The sequence below is a fragment of the Ischnura elegans genome, chromosome 12 (assembly GCF_921293095.1).
Source record: "Ischnura elegans chromosome 12, ioIscEleg1.1, whole genome shotgun sequence".
NCBI lineage: Eukaryota > Metazoa > Arthropoda > Insecta > Odonata > Coenagrionidae > Ischnura > Ischnura elegans.
The window spans coordinates 74,808,623-74,826,835 of NC_060257.1; the positions used below are offsets into that span (position 1 = coordinate 74,808,623).

At 39.0% G+C, this 18,213-nt stretch overlaps 1 protein-coding gene across 1 annotated transcript in view; it reads left to right on the forward strand.

Annotated features, from left to right (window-relative positions):
* Positions 1–453: 453 nt before the first annotated feature.
* LOC124169313 (fatty acid synthase-like) overlaps positions 454–18,213 on the forward strand; it is a 110,765-nt gene continuing 93,005 nt past the window's right edge. The window contains exon 1 of the mRNA XM_046547896.1: positions 454–644. The gene's annotated coding sequence lies outside the window, so the exon portion shown is untranslated. The remainder of the gene's footprint in view (positions 645–18,213) is intronic.

The window sequence follows — 18,213 nt, forward strand, 5'->3', positions numbered from 1 at the left end:
GAAAGGGGAAAATAAAAGAAGGGCAAAAATCACCGGTGCACCTGACGCATAGGAGAACAATGGCAGAACAAATTGACACAACACAGGTGAATGTGACGTCTGAATATTCAACAATTCACTCAGTTCGCGCGTGTATATGCCGTGAGAAGCGCGACCCCCAAGTCTCACCTTCGCTCTGTCTGCATTCTTCAGAGACATCGTATAACCCCCTTTTTCTTTTAACCCCTACACAACACGCTATCCCTGCCTGACGAGCGTCTGACGCGCCATGCCTTCTCACACACACAGACGCAACGGCTACCTTCCCCTAGCGGCTTTGCGCGAAATCACATGCGCAGAAGGAATCCCGCCTCAGCGGTCCCTGATTGGTCCGCTGCACATGGTCTGACATCGTACCACAGTTCCCGGTAGAATAAAACGATCGGCGGAGATATTCGCTAGTCTTCGGGAGCTAACACTACGGCGGGGAGCGATTTTAAAAGTGCCAAGATAATACGGAGCCGGTGCAGACCTCGTCAAGGGAGTGGTGTAGTGGGAGACGCAGGAGGATTTTTCCTTGTCGCCTGAGACCCGCCAATTACAATATTTCTCCCGTCATCTTCGCCTCTTCTGGACGCATATAAAGGAACCCAGACCCCTTGCCGGTAAGTTATCTCGCGAGGTGTGACGCGAAGGAATGTTAATTTCTTTAGTGCTTCGGTGTCGGAGATTTTTGGAACATAGGCACATGCATTATCTTAAAGTGAAAGTGAATCTAACAGTGCGGCGGGCTATCGTGCATTTTTGTGACAGCGCTGCGGCGTAGGGTACCTATGACATTTTCTTTCGTTTCCAAAAAGTGCCACAAGATGCAGCGCTCTTAAAATTATCCAATAAATCTCGGGGTGATTACTACTACTACTACGTGCTGTGTCGTCATGACGACGTGTACTTACTATCGCCTCATATGTTTGCCTTAAAGTGCAGAAACCCGCAACAGTAGCGTCTTCGATCGAAAATATATTTTTATTGTGACGGAAAGTCTCATTGTCAGTGTGTGTCGGCTGTGATTTTTTTTGAAAAAATTAACTCGTGGTTAAAAAAACTATCCTTTTTAGAATACTACGTGTAATGCGGGAAGACCTATCTTGAATTATTTGTCTTATCCATTACTTATGTGACATATTAGCGTTGACATTTAAATTTTCGGGAGGGAGAAGTGGTTATAGATGAAATTTTAATTTAAGCTTAACTACGTCAAAATTGAAGGATTGACACCTGTCATCATTTCCGCAAATATTCACCGTGAGGAAGAGTAAGCCAAGTCGGGATGTGTTGACCCCGCCCGCACAAGGCCCTGGCTGCCCACGTAGCCAAATCAATAACAAGGGCGCCAAATAAGAATGGATTGATCGAAGGATATAATCAGTAATTTCGCAGCGACACAGTCACTGTGCAACCGAGTGAATGATCCCAGTTTTAATACAAATCTTGAATATCGTTGGCACGACATGCAAGTTAGTTTTATGATTCTTCTTATTGTCTCTTATATACGCCTTGGCAGCGGCTAAATTCGCGACTCTCACCGTGTTATAATGTCGGCAATAGGATGAATACCGAGAATTTTTTTATTAAAAGCGATATAAAATCGTACAAAGAGATGATGACAACGCATTCGCGTCCGTTGTTTGTAAACAGTGCGCCACCGTCGTCACCAAGGGGACTGTTAAATCGCCCTCTGTTGACAGCTTACTTAATTCGGTTCAATACACATTACGTTTCTAATTCACAGATTCAGGCGTATGATGAAAGAGTCTTTCTCCGATACGATCGCAAATTTTCTAATTTATTAAGTAAATTGGTTTTTGCAATATTTGTATCATCATTTTCGCAATAATTAGTAGCTGAAATTAAGAGTTCTTAATCGTGTTGGTATCGATGAGAAAATAATATTTAATTAAATATACTCTCTTCACATGCTTTTGCATTACGACGCAATATCTATTCAGTCGCTAATTTATTCATTTCCCAATTGATTCTTTTTGGGATGAATACTTTCGATGTGCTGGATTTCTTACATGTCAACGTGAACTGTTCATATCCCTTGTATAGGTTCAAGATCATATTCTCTCTAGTGGTATTGAAAGAATAGTGTAATTTATTACCATCTATATAATTTTAAATGAGTGTAAACATGACCAAGGCCGTATCCAGGATTTTGTTCTGGGTGGGGCACAAGGATACCTCGTAATACAAAACTAACGCAATGATAATGGGACCGTATTAAAAATCATGCATATTTTTGAGGGTCTGGGGGGGGCACGTGCCCCCGTGCCCCCCCCTTGGATCCGCCTATGAACATGACCAGCGCGCATCAAAATCACACGTATGAATCCTCAGTAATAGTGATTGAATTTCCGAGTGAAGTTAAGTCATTTCTAGCCTATTGATGTAGCTGTGTGGTATAAATATATACGTGTTTACTAGAACCATGTTGAACTATCTTACGCACGCGTACCTTATTTTCAAGTATCACCCTTCATATTTGGAGAGATTATTATTATATAACATACTAAAACTTCATTTTGAGTTTGTACTTTCCATCTACTAGAAATTTCCCAAGAAGTCGCATTATAAAAATTAAAATCCAGAAGTGTAATGACCATTTCTCCGCAAGTTATTCATAATAATATTTACATTCATGGTACTGTGAGATGTATTTAGCATCGTCAATAGCGATGCTCCGAAAAAAATCGACTGCTTTGATGACATCAACACTTTGGAATACGTATAAAATTTAGGACATAGTGTTAAATACTTCAGTTTGTCCCATCGTTCGATTTTCGATGGATCGTATCACCATGTTGCTCCTGTAAAGACCCTTTGTTTACATTTAGGGCAATGAACTACAAAAATCAAAACATGGGCCTCAAAGGGTCATGGACACTTCCGCCCTGCGAACGGTCATCTAAACTTCATACATACCTCTCTTAGAATTTTTGAGCGGTAAGCGCTGTTTTTTTGTGGACGTGTTCTGTAATCAAAGAATTAAAATTATTTATTTACGCATGAGCGGTGCCTAGTATGTCGTGAATAATGGACTACGAAGGGGTCTATTTTTGATATTGCATCTTAAAATATTTCAGTTAGTAATGGGAACGTGGTGGCCTAGTAGGTAGCGCGTTTGGCTGGTGATATATTAGTCCCAGGTTCAAATCCTAGGTGAAGCTATCGGATACTCCCAAACAATGTCCTTGAAGTGCGATGTGGCCCAGCCAGGGAAATGAACAGGCCCACCTACCCTGGCTGTATGAAGTTCACAGGGCTGTGGCTTAGTTCGAGGTGAGCTCTAGCCTCACCTATCCCAACCAACCTACAGCTTATTGATTCACTGAGTGAGTGCTTGATATTATTCCGGGTCAGCTAAAATAACATGCTAAATATAGTCTTTTTTAGTTTTAAAGTTGCATCTTCAGGAAGGATGCTAAATACATCTATGTAAGAGAAAAGCACAGTTTTTACTTATTATTTCGCTGTTACAGATAGGCTTAGTTCCAGGTGAGATCTAACCTCAAGTAAAAATACCAACCTTCAGATCGAAACACTGAGTGAGTGAGTAATGGTATAGCGTATTTAGGGATATAGAATCGTGACATAACTCCCTGGAAGCCGCGAATGACGTTGACGATTAGACGCTTTCATGCATCTTACGAAACCACGCGTAGTTTACCAACATGACTTGCGTCGTTCGAGAATCCATTCAACGAATTCAAGCGGGAATGGTCAACACGTACCATTCTCAGATAATTCGCAAAGTAAACGGGGCCTCGTCGTTTGAGAGTTAGGAGTCAAATTCAGCCCTCAAAATGTCACCTAATGCTACAAGTTGAGACGCAGTAATGCGGTAATGCATTTTAATGTTGTGACAATGTAGCTGACTCGCAGAAGATTTAGGTTCTCCCAAACCAGTCGTTCACAAGTTATCAGAACTCAAAACATCAAGTCAGTCATTACAAAGTCAGAACATGCGATTTGATACCACGCATATCGCCGAAGTATCGGTTTCCACTTGATGCGCACATCTTAAGAAAACTCCAGGTGTAAAAGAAATAATTTTAGGGATTTCAGATACAGCCACTTGTTATTGGAACACATAAAAGCCTGGAATAAGTAATATTGACCTAGAGGAAACCGTCTGAACATTCAATTCAATTTCTTTCACGTATATATTTTTATTTAAATTTGATCGTGCCTCTTGAAGACTTGTTTTCCGCAAAAAATTATTAATTAGCCACACTGTTCGTTGTAATTTTTTATCATTTCTATTTTTATTAATTTTTTAAAATTCTATTTAAATTAATCTAATCGATTGAGAATTTCGAAAAAGAAAGATACTTTTAACGCAAAAAAAAACTTTATTGTAAATATGATGAATTATAAAAAAACAACAAAATATATATCGATAAATCGCCTGGAAATTTTGCTCCGTTTTTTGTTACTTGCTAAGAGAGAGGCTTTTTAAAATTCATCAGTTAAGCACTTTTGAAAAAAGCGTGAACGGTGAAACAAATCAGCGAATAAAATGCCAAGTATAGGTAAAAATATTTTGTAATAAATTTAATGTATCAAATTAAATTTGGACGATTGAAAGAACGTGATTCATCAGAAGACCCTTTACTATTCAAGTGGCGGTTCCTGTCTTATCAGCAACAGCGTACCACCATCTGCAGAGCCTCTCATTAATTTATGGATTTATGGGTCTATGCAAGGAGAGTGGCCGCGTGTTTAGTTCATTGATAGACCTGATTATGCGGTAACGATAGTGACAGCCAGCCGCAAACGAGGGAGAAGGAGGAATATTAAAATTTCGGTAAGGGAATATTGATATTAATATGTATTGCTGTCCGTTACAACGAAATACTAATAGCTCTGCTATTTTCTTAGATTTTTGTAGCGTCCTCTCTGGAGAGGCGCATTAAAAAAAACGACTATATTTGGTATTTTATGAAAGCTGACTTGAAATATTATCAAGCACTCACTAACGCCGTGATTCAACCCGAAGAGTGGTTGGGATAGGTGAGGATAGAGATCACATCGAACTAAGACACAGGGGTGTGGATTTCACACGTTTTGAGTAGGGGGTCAGTTCCTTTCCCTGGACTTGAAATTCAAGGAATTTGTTTGGGAGTATTCGAAAGCTTTATCTGGGATACGAACTTGGGACCCCTAGATCAGCAGCCATAGCTCAATCACTGTATTACATCGTACCCATCATATTCTCCATATCAATCACCAGCAATAAGTGGTGAATATCAAAGTAAGTATCAAAGAATTATAGGGTAAAATACACGATCGATACCAAGAAACAGAAAATAATTATAACATTTTTTTCCATTGTGCCATTGTAACAACACCGCGTTGTACGCCTCTTTTTTTGACGAAGGAAACAAATGAAGACGAGGGAGCGTTGTTCTCCTCCAACCTCAGTCAGCCGTTCGGATTTACCGTTCTCTATGTTTTCCCTCCCCGCTCCTCCGCTTCCCCTCACCGGCACAATCTGACTGAAAAGAAATGGTCTGATTCGGGGGATGGCCACGCCTCTATCATTTTCTCTCCCGTTACTGATACCTTTGAGGTCTGGGAAGACGGTGATGTCATTCTCGTCTTCGATTTTGAATTATCGCCTTCCATGAGCAGAAGTGCCATTTAGAATTCTTGATATAGTTGGAAAAACTCTTCTAAGGAACAGAAAAATGATACTAGAAAATAATATCAATTCTATGGTTCGTGAGTCGAATGGTGACATGATAGAAACAAAGATAAACTAAGCTATATTCCACGCAATATTCATGAAAATCTCGAGTGGTTTCGACCTTTTCAGGCCATTATCAAGAGGTAACACAACAGTACTGTTATGTTGCCTCTTGATAACGGCCTTAAAAGGTCGAAACCAGTAGGGTTTTTAATGAATACTCTGTTGAATGTAAAAAAATTGTATTTGATTCTATTATGTTACCATTCCACTCGCGGACCATTGCTTTGATAATATATTCATGTCTCGGAGAACATTATAGTGGAACCTCACAACAATTCCAGGCCCGACAGGCCCAGAAATTATAAATTAAGAGATACATTTTTGCCGAATAGATAGGTGTAGATATTCGTTTTTTCTCCGCGCGATAAAGAGCTTGTCCTGAGGCAGCATGTAGGAATGTATGCAGATGTAAGACGACTGTATTTTTATTATCACCATTTAGGTAGCAGCCTGAAAGAACGTCAGCCAAGTATGCAAACAGGACTGTTCGTAGATAGTGAAATCGTGAGTCGTTGACTCGAACAGAATGATATCCCTCTTTCCCGAAGGGGTATACGAGCGATAAGTCTGGCTTTCCTTCTTCCGATAGTTTCGGCCTTTGTCATTGTAATTCGCCGAAAATCTTATGACGCTGCTCTACGTTGAAAACTGGCGTGGCGACGATCAGTAATGGGATTTTTGATTGTCAGACTACACATTGGGAAACCATCATGTTAAAAAAGTGACTTGTTCCTTTCTTGAACTGACAAACATGTTCTAGTATCTCCAATTAGCGGTTCTTAACAGTTTCAAAATATCTTTCCCCAAACCGGACTTCATGGTTGATGATGATGCCAGCATTACGTTGCGAAACGTTTGCTAAATATGTAAATTCATAAGTTTAAATCCATCACAACAATCCCTCCCATTCAGCCACATTCATTAATGGGTTTACGGCCGCTATCGGAACAACTCCTGCCACACACTAAATGAGGAGGCTTACGGAGTAGTAGGTAGATCTAGATGAACGCTTGACGGTCTAGAGGGGTCGTGAGATAACATGCCACTACCCATGTTTATGAACTTTACATTTGTTACCTACTGACCTAAACACCCTCGGCTTGTTTATGTCGAGGAAAATAGCTTCTTTAGAAGAGATATTGAATTTCTCCGGTATTTCATTGTATGCAATACTTTCTAATGAAGTCTATTAATAAATTTGTTTTCCAACCCAAGTATGCATGGCCTAACGAGAACTCCTTGGAAAAATTACTCTTCATCTGTCACGTTTTTGCCATTCTTAGAAATATTTTAAGTTACAAACCTAAATATTTTGAGCCATGATCAACTATGATCATCAAAACATTGTGTTTTATTATTTAATACAAAATATTTTTTATCGGAAATATAAAGAAATAACATATTGTTGTATTTGAAAATAGGAAACACATGTTTCCAGCGTCGGTCATATTTACACGCAAAGCAGCAAGACTTTCATTCCTCTATAAGCTCGTGTTTACAATTAACGGTATTTCCGGAAAGAATAATCTTCCGAAATATTTACATCCGTTCATAGAAGGAATGGGCGAATTTCCTCTCTGAACTCGCAGCATTGATTGTTTCGAAGCTCTCATAGTATCAGCAAGACCCCCGTGTACTCGGCCAAACACATGTCACTACCCCTATATCACTGTCCGATACGAAACATTGGCTGATTCCATAATGAGGTGATAAATGCCTTGGCGACAATCACTGCCTTGTACGCACTCAAAGAAGCTTTGCCGTCGGTAAACCTGTTGATATCCTTATCTGCAAATCAATTAGTTGGCGGCTTTGAAAGGGAATCAAATATTTCTATTCCACGAAAACCTATCTCGGATCCGATACTGTTTATTGTGCAAACAGTATTTTGAGGGACCTAGTTGTTTGAGGCTAAAGATCCCCCTGAAAGTCTCGTACGTAAAGACTCAGGCTTAGAATGGCCAATGGCCATAAAGCAAACATCCCCAAATCACAGCTCAGAAAACTCATCAGTCCTGTATATAGATGGACTTAAGGTGGTTTACAGCGACAGGCATTGCTGTATATTGTGCTAACGGCTACAATCAGCTGCGCGAATTCAAATAAGTTCACTTAAAATTTTTTCGAACAAGTAGGTTGTCTCAAGATCTGGTTACTAGAACGTTGTCTCAACTGTTCCGCTGGAAACGTCACGACAAAGTTACGTCGCGTTCACTAATTTTTAAATGTATTAATTTAAATTTAAAATTATTTGATTTATTAATTTAAAACATTATTGCAGATTAAAATACGTTTTCTTTCTCATCGCCAGGGACATGAGGGATGAATTACCATATTTTTGTGGGCACAAATCAGTACATACATTTGTACAGATCAATGTAAAATTTTCTTTTTGCACCGAATTTCCGTCCTGAGCAATTCTCTCCCGTCTGATATTAATCCGTTTTTATTATCAATTAATAATTTTGGCGTCATCTCATTCAACACATGACGACTGTATAACTTGTTAAATACTGAGGTTGCCACTGTATTCGGTTTGTAGTTTAGTTTTGCTATCGTTTTATTTGAATTTGTAATTAACTTATTTGTTTAACTTTTATTTGGTTCTAAGTGCAATGAGGAACTTGCATGGGTCGTAGATTGCTCTAAAAACTATTTTGAATAAGTCAAATGGATACATTAGCTCGCAAAAATACCTTCAGTTTCTCCATTCAACATCAAGAGAAATAAAAAAATTGCATTTAAAATCGAGAAAAATTTCTCTGAGCCGACCACTGCGCGAAGACACCCGAGCGTTGCCGAGGCCAGGCGTGACGTCATAGGTGCCTAAACAACCGTAGGGAGTAGGGAAATACGCTGAGCGCATGGTGTAAAATTTGTTTTGAGTGAGTATTTAGCCGCTCATCGTCACTTTATTTTGTTCTGTTATTCTTGAGCAAGTTTTCCTATTGCTATTGTGCCTAGATTATTACTTGGGATATTAATAATGCGGCATCGGGATGATGAAGTACAAGCGTTTCACTTCGTATGTTTTAGTGATCAGAAAAATGGATGATAACGTTGCCACTCGTTCGAATAGTACACCTGAAATTCATATACATCTACACAATACCCCGCAAGCCGCCTAAAAGGCATGTGGCATGGGGTGTTAGGACACCAGCCTTTTTTTAGGACACCAAAAATTGATGCCACGACCCTCATGGAATTAGTTAAGACAAATTATTGCTATACGTCGGCGGCAAATCGAGTTGTAAAAGAAACTTTTAACACTGGAGGATAACGATCGTAAGCTGTGCTGTTGACATTAGAGTAAGCTGTGCTGTTGAATTTGGCAACACCGAATTAACGGAGAAGGTAGTCCTATCCGTCCTACGGTACGATTTCACTGCAAAACAGTCTGCACACAATCCACATGTGAGATCGCGAATCGGTTCCGCTGCCAACACACAAACAAGCTATAACCTATTTCAATAATATAGATAAATCCATAAACAATATACTAGCATATACCATAAAAATATAGTGGGAAATAGGCAAATACTCTTATCAAAAACTGGATGTCACTGTCACATTCTTATATTCATCACGTACAACTTACAATAACAGAACTCGTTATGATGAAAACAACTATTTATTCACTGATTTAAACCCTTAAATTAGCCCACAAAAGTGACACGGGTGACTTTTCTCACTACTATTCGTTGAAATAATGGGATAAAAAACTTCACTCACAGTTTTTATTTCAATAGCGTGATCGTGAAATGTCATATCTACGGTGAACGACGGAGATTAGCACGCCACTGACAATTTTTACACTACTGTTAGACATTTATCGATAGCGTAATAGCACTTTTTACAATTCAATCACGATGGAACACTGATAACTCTTGGCCGATATTTTTCAACCTTGTCAAACTTTGTGCATTACTACCACTGGCACTGTGATTATTAGTAGTAGCTTAACGGGAGATGTCACGTTTAAAATAACACTATTTTGGCACAAAAATGTTCCTAGATATCTCCAATCAGCGAGCAAAAGTTGCATTGACCGGAATTCACCCCATAATACAAGCACAGACAGTCCTAAACGACGAATTCTCCGGTACCTACGAATAAACGGATGAATTTATTGTATATAAAAGCTAAGCGGACATTAGTAAACATCAAAATCGTTCTAATTACATACTTAAATGAATGATATGCCGTTGATAACATAAACTTACAATTAACGTATCCCCCTTCCAATGGCCGTGGCTCTGACTACTACAACGATGTTATTTAGGTATTATAAAATTTTTGGTTTAACTGCTCCAGTTTTATATTTTATGCCCTTTCTCAGATATTAATATTATAAATAATGCAAAATAATAGGGCTTCCAAGCCTCTATCGTCGGATATTTATCTTTAAATATAAAATAATCAACACGTCTAACAAACGAAGCTCTCACAACTGCTGGCAACTATTACAAACAATCACAACAATAGCTTCGCGTGATGTTTAGGCACCTTTGACGTCATCGAGGCTTCGTCGGCAGTGGCTTGGGGGGTGAGGGAGTTTTTCCCGCGCTTTAAAATTCGTTATATTTATCATTAAATATCTCGCGAAGGAAAACTCAGATTTAAATGCGGGTTTCTTTGTTGTATTCAGAAAATAATTTTCTGTCCGCCTGTGAAATAAAAAAAATTCATGCAAGTTCCCCATTTAAATTGGCAGTCTTGCAGTATGCGTGTCATATTATTTGAGGTGAAAAATATATAGTAAAACTTAAAATAACAATAATAATATTCGATGAGAGGGTATTCATCTTCAATGAAAGCTAAACTCAAGTAGGTTATCAGTGTTTTGATTTGTGGGAGATGAAGGAATTTCTCTTAGTTCCTACCTTCCCCACCGGAACACCTCGTCATGTCATGTTTAGCCATGCGTTCTTCATAACGGGTTGGGGGGGAAGTTTGTTGAGCATGGTCTGTCATACACGCCGCTTTTCGCACTTGTTGCTTCTCCCTCTCGTTCTATTCGACCAACGTTTGGCTTTCTCCCGCTCACTTTTTCGAGTGATTTAAAGCGACCGCAGCCTTAACGACACGTGACGAACAAAAGTTGAATGAATCCTTTGACTCCGGATAAACTGCCCGCTTAGCGCCGAGAATGTGAACGTATGCATTCTTGCGCTTGTGAGACAATTTCTTAACGGATGAGTTGGCGAAGATGGTTCAAGAGGCGAACTGACCACGTCTCTTTTCTCGAACAATACTCTTTAAAGAAGTTTCTACTTTCGCAATAATCCTTTCGTAGAGTATTACATCGCGATGAATAAAAATTAAATGAGTTGTAATGTGAAATTTCAGAAGTGTATGCTATCCCGGTATTTTTATTCTACATCTAAATACTACTCCACAAGCCGCCTCAATAGGTGCATAGCGGGGGGTGTTAGGTCACCAGCTGTTAACAAATTAAAAGGATATACTCAAACGAAGATCCGCCTCGCAATTTTTAAAGTCCTTTACTGTTCGAAAGAATAACGAATGCCCATACCTATCCCTTCGGAAAAATATCTATCTTAATTTTTCGTTTCTGTCGGACCTGGAAATGTAGCGAGGGTTGTATAAAATGTATTGTAATGATGAGGTTGTATATGATGTATGATCTTAGGTTTTCCCGGGGTATCAGGTGCAGAAAACTTTCTCGGGTTCCCCAACTTGGGAGACATGGAAAACATCAACCGGTGGAAAACCCGAGAAACTTTTCTGCGGCTAATATGATGTTTCCCGATTATCCGCGAAATATATCCATCCTTAATTCCTCAAGCAGTATAAGCCTGGAGCGCAGCCTCCGAGTCTCCAGCGGCTCCCAGCCTCATACGTTTAATCCCTGTGTAATATTATGTACGCCCGTAGCAGTTTTTGACGAATCGCGCAGCTTTCCTTTGTATTTTATTAAGCTCACGGATTAAGCCCGTCTGCGTCGGATCCCTTATGTCGGACGAGCGTGAAATAGCACTTCTCTTTTTCATCCGTAAATCCTCCCCAAAGTTATTGTGTCAGGACGAAAAATTTAGTCCTTGTAGAGCAAAACTACCCTCTGCCAAGCACCCTTGCCTTTCAAGAATATTTTTTAAAAAATGCATCAAAGTCACTAGGGATGTGCGAGAAGAGCTTTTTGATCTCGATTCGAGTATCGAGTCGAGTTGAAAACTACTCGTGAGTATCGAGTCGAGTCGAGTTTGGTCATTTCTGGATCTGGCAGTATGATAATATATATATGCCATAACTTATTCTCATTTTCAAATACCTTTGTGAATTTTCTCTTCTGAATGATTCGCTTGGTGTAAAAAGGAAAAGATAATGAGGGATATTGATGGTGATTGTGTCAATATTAGGAGATGAATGAAAATTAACGTGTCTTGAAAAGTCTCATTAGCACTATTGAAATGAATTAATCTCTAGTAATATGTGGTAAATATAAATTTATATATATGTATCCAAACTGCAAGAAAAAGCCCCGAGTATAAGCATTTGCACCATTGTAATAACTTTTCATGAAAGCGCTTCCTGTCGGCAGATTTCTGAACTTACTGGCACAGCTCTGTGACCGAAACGACTCGACTCGACATTTGTAATGCTACTCGAATCACTCGAGTCGAACACCAACGACTCGACTCGAATTTTTGTGTACTGTGAATGGTATTTGGCTTCTTCCCCGTAGACATCACAGGCCAATTCTGCTTTGATGCTACAAGGCAGTTTTGACGCACCCTCTGGGATTTTTCCATTCGAATCATACGGGCAAAATCTTTGCGAATAACGGAAGCTAGGGTTTCAATGTTGGCCACGGCTTTTGTTTACTGCTCACCCATTATGTGTGCCTTTATGTATTCCTGAGTTTTGCCCTACATTTTTTTCAACGGAAATGGGCCTTTCTTGGAGGTACTGGAAAAATTAAGATACGAGAGCAACCTCCGATATCACAGCTTTAAAAATAATGAATTATGTATCGGAGCAGGCTTTATAATTGATTAAATAACCCTACGAGAACTAATGATCTTTTAAGAGCTGGAATGATATTGAATTCAAGAAGTCTATGAAGTGTAAAAAAAAAATGTTTCGCGCAATCCCGGGAGGGGATAAGATAGAGGTGAATAACCCTGCCACAGAGCCAAAAATGTTATTCATCGAGGCCTGATTGAATTGATTGTATATCTAGTAAAACAAGTTTTTATTTATTGTTACCTTGAATATAATCTCAAAACTTGTTCTCCAATATTATTTATCATATAGCATGAATACTTTATCAGATATGAAAATTAGGTGAAAAGTTGTAGCAACCGATTTCAGGTTTTTCCTCCCAATTACGAAGAAGGACTTAGCCTAAACACAGTAGTAGTAAACATCGTGATAAAAATTCTATCGGGGAGCGAATAATTTTTCATATGTAAACAGCCGAATATCAAACATATGCCTTCGGTCTCAAGAATACTTTATAATTTTAATATAATTCTTCCTTGCGTGGTCAAATTCATGAATAAAAATAGAGCGAAGGGATTTTCACGAACTTTTCGTCTTTCTCTTGTCGCTTCCTTTTCCGCCCGTTGCCCTCTAGTGCAAGGAAGAATATGGGCGGAAGAAAAAGTATTCGTTAAATACACGTTGAACACAGTAATATCTTGACCATGCATACCTCAACAGCTTTGCTAACCGTCAATTTCTCGTTCACTTTAGATGTCAGCACTAGAGAGCAGCACAGATTTTAACCATCTTGTGTAAATACACGATAGTTCCAACAATTGCTGGAACAATCGTAATCTGAGCGAGGCATAACATACAGAAACGAAGAAGTTCTAATATCGTTCAGTGGCATATGCGGTGCCACTCGTGGAAAACATTTTAACTGCTCCTTGATTTTCGTGAAAGCGAATTTTCGCGATCTCATAATTGCTTGAATTTTTGAAATGTAGAGGTAAGTTTCAAGCACTATCAAAAAGTGAGGAAAAAATCGCAAATAACGCCACTAGTTACAAAAATCGTATGATAAATGTAAATGATATGAAGTAACAAACATTTTTATTCGCGAAAATCAAGGAGCCCAGTGTTATAGCGTATGTGAGCTTGGAATGTAAATAAACATTGAAACGATTCATTGATATGGAATTAAAGTATCTAGGAATTACAGATATAAAAGGTAGAACATGAGGCAAAATTTACTTTTACTCAGAGGTTGATGGTATCAAGGAATATCTCCCGACGCGAGTGAAAATCACATCCTCTTCCGAATTGAGCTTTCATTTGTTTTACTGCATCTCATTCTCACCAATGTCCCCCATTATCTACCTTCCCCTACCTCGGCCCACATTTCCCCCACCCCATCCTTTTCTTACCCCTCCTCGCCCCATGGAACAATTCCCACCCATCCCTCCAATCCTAACTCCCCAACCCCCTACGGTCTGATGCTCTTCGTGCTGGAGGTCGAACTGTAAAAGACAGGGGAAGGAACCCAGCGATAGCTATTATATAGGAAGGCCACATTATTCGCCCTATCACTGAGTATGAAGAGGCAGTTACAGCTTCTATTGGCGGAGAACTTTTTTCTAGCGCCGAAGTAAAGAAAAGTCAATGGTAAACCTTGCAGATGCCACATTCATGCAACATACACATCATCATATCAGATAAATGAGTAGGTGCTTTCCCGGGCAATGGCCTGTTTATGGTTTTTTCGAGTTTCCAGCGGGCGAGGGTATCCGTTTTATCACACGATTCTACACGTTCTTCGATGGGAATTTTTCCAACACTTGTTTGGCAGCGCTGAAAACAATTGAAGGACAAAAATCGGCCGCAACCAATGGGAAGCATTGCTACACAAAGTTAACAAAGATTATGGCGGTCAGAATGAAAACAAAACGTAGGCACATCTTAGCAGTGGCGTAACTAGGAATATCCTTTGGGGGGATGTGGGGGCTTTGGGGGGATGTGGGGGCTTTGGGGGGAGGGATGAGAGGGTTATTGTGGGCCACCCCCCCAGGAAACGGGGATTTCAGGAAAAGTTTTGAAAAATAACATGCCTGAAAATGCATTTAACGTCATTTTGGCACTTAAAATTTAACTTTAAGCAAATGCAGTTGTTGTATATCAAATCCAGACAAGATTTTCATTTAATTTTTTGATTTCTCAGAGGCTTTGGGGGGGGGGGGGGGCATACATCACCTCATCCCCCCATAGTTACTCCACTGCATCTTAGTACTAATTTGTGTGTCATAGCTAATTATTTCTGTATTTCAAAGTGAAAATGGTTATATACTTGAAAATCCGTTATTTATGGAAACGATTTTTTAAAATTAATTATCATCATAAGACAACGATCACAAGATTGGTTTGATGCATCTCTGAATTCCGCTAAACCATTTAATTGTCCTTTCACGATTGTTTCCATCAAGCCATCATTTCTCATAATATGGCGAGCTAAGTTGTCCCATCTTCTCCTTTTAGGTTTTTAGAAGACTTTTTATCTTCATTATTCCTCGGTTGCACCACATTTCGACTGATTCAATTCTTTTCACTTCTTTGCACCAGCAAACTTCCACGCCTTGCTTCCATAAAAAAAACATGCTCCCTAATTTTCTACGGATGAAAATTTGGATTTTTTTTTGGCTGTTTGGGGGCGATATAGAGCCTCTATAAATTTTGACCAACTTTTTTTCTGAAAAAATAATAATTTTAATTCCTCATAATAAAAATAATATATGAAATATAAGTAAGTAAAGATTTGGATTTTGACACCCTTAGAGACTTTGCCTCGCTTTACGGTTGCCGACTCACTCATTGCTAACAAATAATCCAAAATTTCAAATTTTAAGTTAATATGGTATAAGTATGGTATATGGAAGGAGGCGACCGACAGCTTAGGTCATTTGCGCCATTAGGGAAGGGTATGGAACGAATGGTGGAGAGAAACCCGGCATCGGCATTGGCGTGCTCTTAAAGAAAGGCGCCAAGAGGACCACGGCTTAACGTCCCATCCGACGGACGGAGTGTTGTCCTTGAAATGTCCTCCACACAACATTCAAGCAGGGATCTGAAAATTCTGTGCCACCGCAGGATTTGAACCCGAGCCCCCGGGGTAGGAACCTAACACTCTAGCCACCACACCAACCCGATCTCCTTTTTATTTGGCCTGTCCTGCATACATAAATTTTCTCCTTTTTACACTTTCACCCAACCGCTGGAGTGCAGAAACAAAATATAGAAAACTAATACATGAAAAACAAAGAAAATATAGTACCCGAAAATGCAAGTTAAGGATACAAAGGTTTCTTGGTTATTTAACTTTTGCTAATGCCACTATTTTTAAGTAAAATTAAACTTAACTTAACTAACCAAGAAACCTTGTAATGGAATACTATGCAGTTTCGAATGAGTTAGTGAATACGCGTGTGAGTGTACCAAGAAAGAAAAAAATATAACAACAATGCCCAAAACATATGAAGTCGGTATTTCGCAGTGACAGACAGTGAGAATACGGACCTAAGATGGGGAACATGGGAATTTCCTTCTCAGTAGCTGTGATGCAGCCTCGGGCGACATCCTCGCTTTCATCGCTCGCTGGAGACCACTTCGTCGTGTTCAGCATCCGTGACAGACGCCCAGACCGTGAGGGCGTAAGCGTCGTTAAATCTCTTGAGGGCATTGACACCAGCCAATCCATCTCCATTCTAACTTACTCACCTCCGAAAAAATGAAACCATGGTGATACCCTCTCTAGGGAACACCTCCATTCAGCGGACACTTGGCCTGGAAGTTTACGTGTTTCGTAAAAATTGAATCGGAAGATTCAAGCGTGATGTAGTGAACATTTTTCATATTGAAACAAATACTATTTGCTTCGCCTAAGAAATATATAAATAATAAATAAGCATTAAACAATAATAAATATATAATAAGTATTTTTCACGATTATAAAATTTATCACGACCTAGGCTTCAATGATATTACATCATCTTTACGGTACTTCATCTTTTTCACCTTGAATATGATTTAATAACATTGAAATCTAGGTAGTAATAAATTTTACAATCGTAGAAAATAACAAGTACTTATTTCGACGTGTTACTTAAAATGTACTTCCAGGTATTTGTTAGTAGCTCTTTTTAATCTCTGAAGTAACTCTTAAATCGGTTCTAGTAATTGACTAAAGATTATAAAAAGTTGCCATAATATTTGCCATTGAAGAAATGCGTTCATAAAATAACGGGAACTTTAGTTTTTTGAAAGATATTATTTATTCGTCAACATTAATTCTGCCGCCTTCAATATAGTGCCCATCAGATATTTTGTACTTGTGCCAGCACTTATCCTAATCATCGAAACACTTCTCGAACACGATCTTTGGGATAGCTCTGTCAGCGATTTAATTTAAAGTCATTTATGCTTATAAAATGGCCTCTCTTAAAGGATGTCTTCATCATTGGAAACAGGAAAAAGTCTTACTGAGGCGAATTTGGAAGCTGGGGCATCGTTAGTGCATTGTTTTTGGCCAAAATTTCACGAAAAACAGATGAAGTGGGCCGAAAATCGCAAATCTCATAAAAACACGTGTAACCTTAGCGGCTGGTACAGGCAGGGTATACAATGAATACAGCTGAAAATTTTATCATACTTCTACAAAATATATATTCCAGCATAATAAAAAAAATTGACAAACGGGCTCGCCAAACTCCAAGCCCGCGAATTAAAAAAAATCCCGCTATTTTCTGAAAACAACTCGTATTAAGCAATGCAATTTTTAACTCTTTTCAGCGGCAACCTCCTTTTAGCGACCAGTTTTTCGTCGAATAATTTTGCTAAGATTTCGAATCATTTAATTAACAAGAATTTAATCAACAAAGAATAGAAGCATTTAATTAACGGCACAAATGATTTAGCAACATCGGCACCGTGTCATTAATAAAAGAACAGTTGATAAATCTCATAATTACTAAAGGGATTTTTTTGATTAAGATACTCAATTATGTGGAAAATAGGCGTCGATTCAATAGTTATGCGGCCGCTAAACGCAAGCTTTGTTCCAGACTTTAACAATGACGATTCTTCCGAATGAATCCTCTTAGTCTGAAATAGACACCTCTGCACTTAATTCTCTACTCATATGGATCGTATTGCTGAGGCGTTAGCATTTAGCCTACGTTGCATTTTCATTGAACGTGTTATTTTTGTTTACGGTATGCTTACATTGTTATGGTCACGTTTTCCTGCACTCTCATGTTGTACAAAATGACCTACGTAAGAAGGAGCAGCACTTGTTACGGAAGTAGGACGTCATTATAACGTTCTTCGGGAATTTTCTTGAATTTCTCTGCCCACCTGAGATTCTTAGATAGACCCGACACTCGTTCCAATGGTTTGGAAGCGAAAAATGTGATTTAATAACT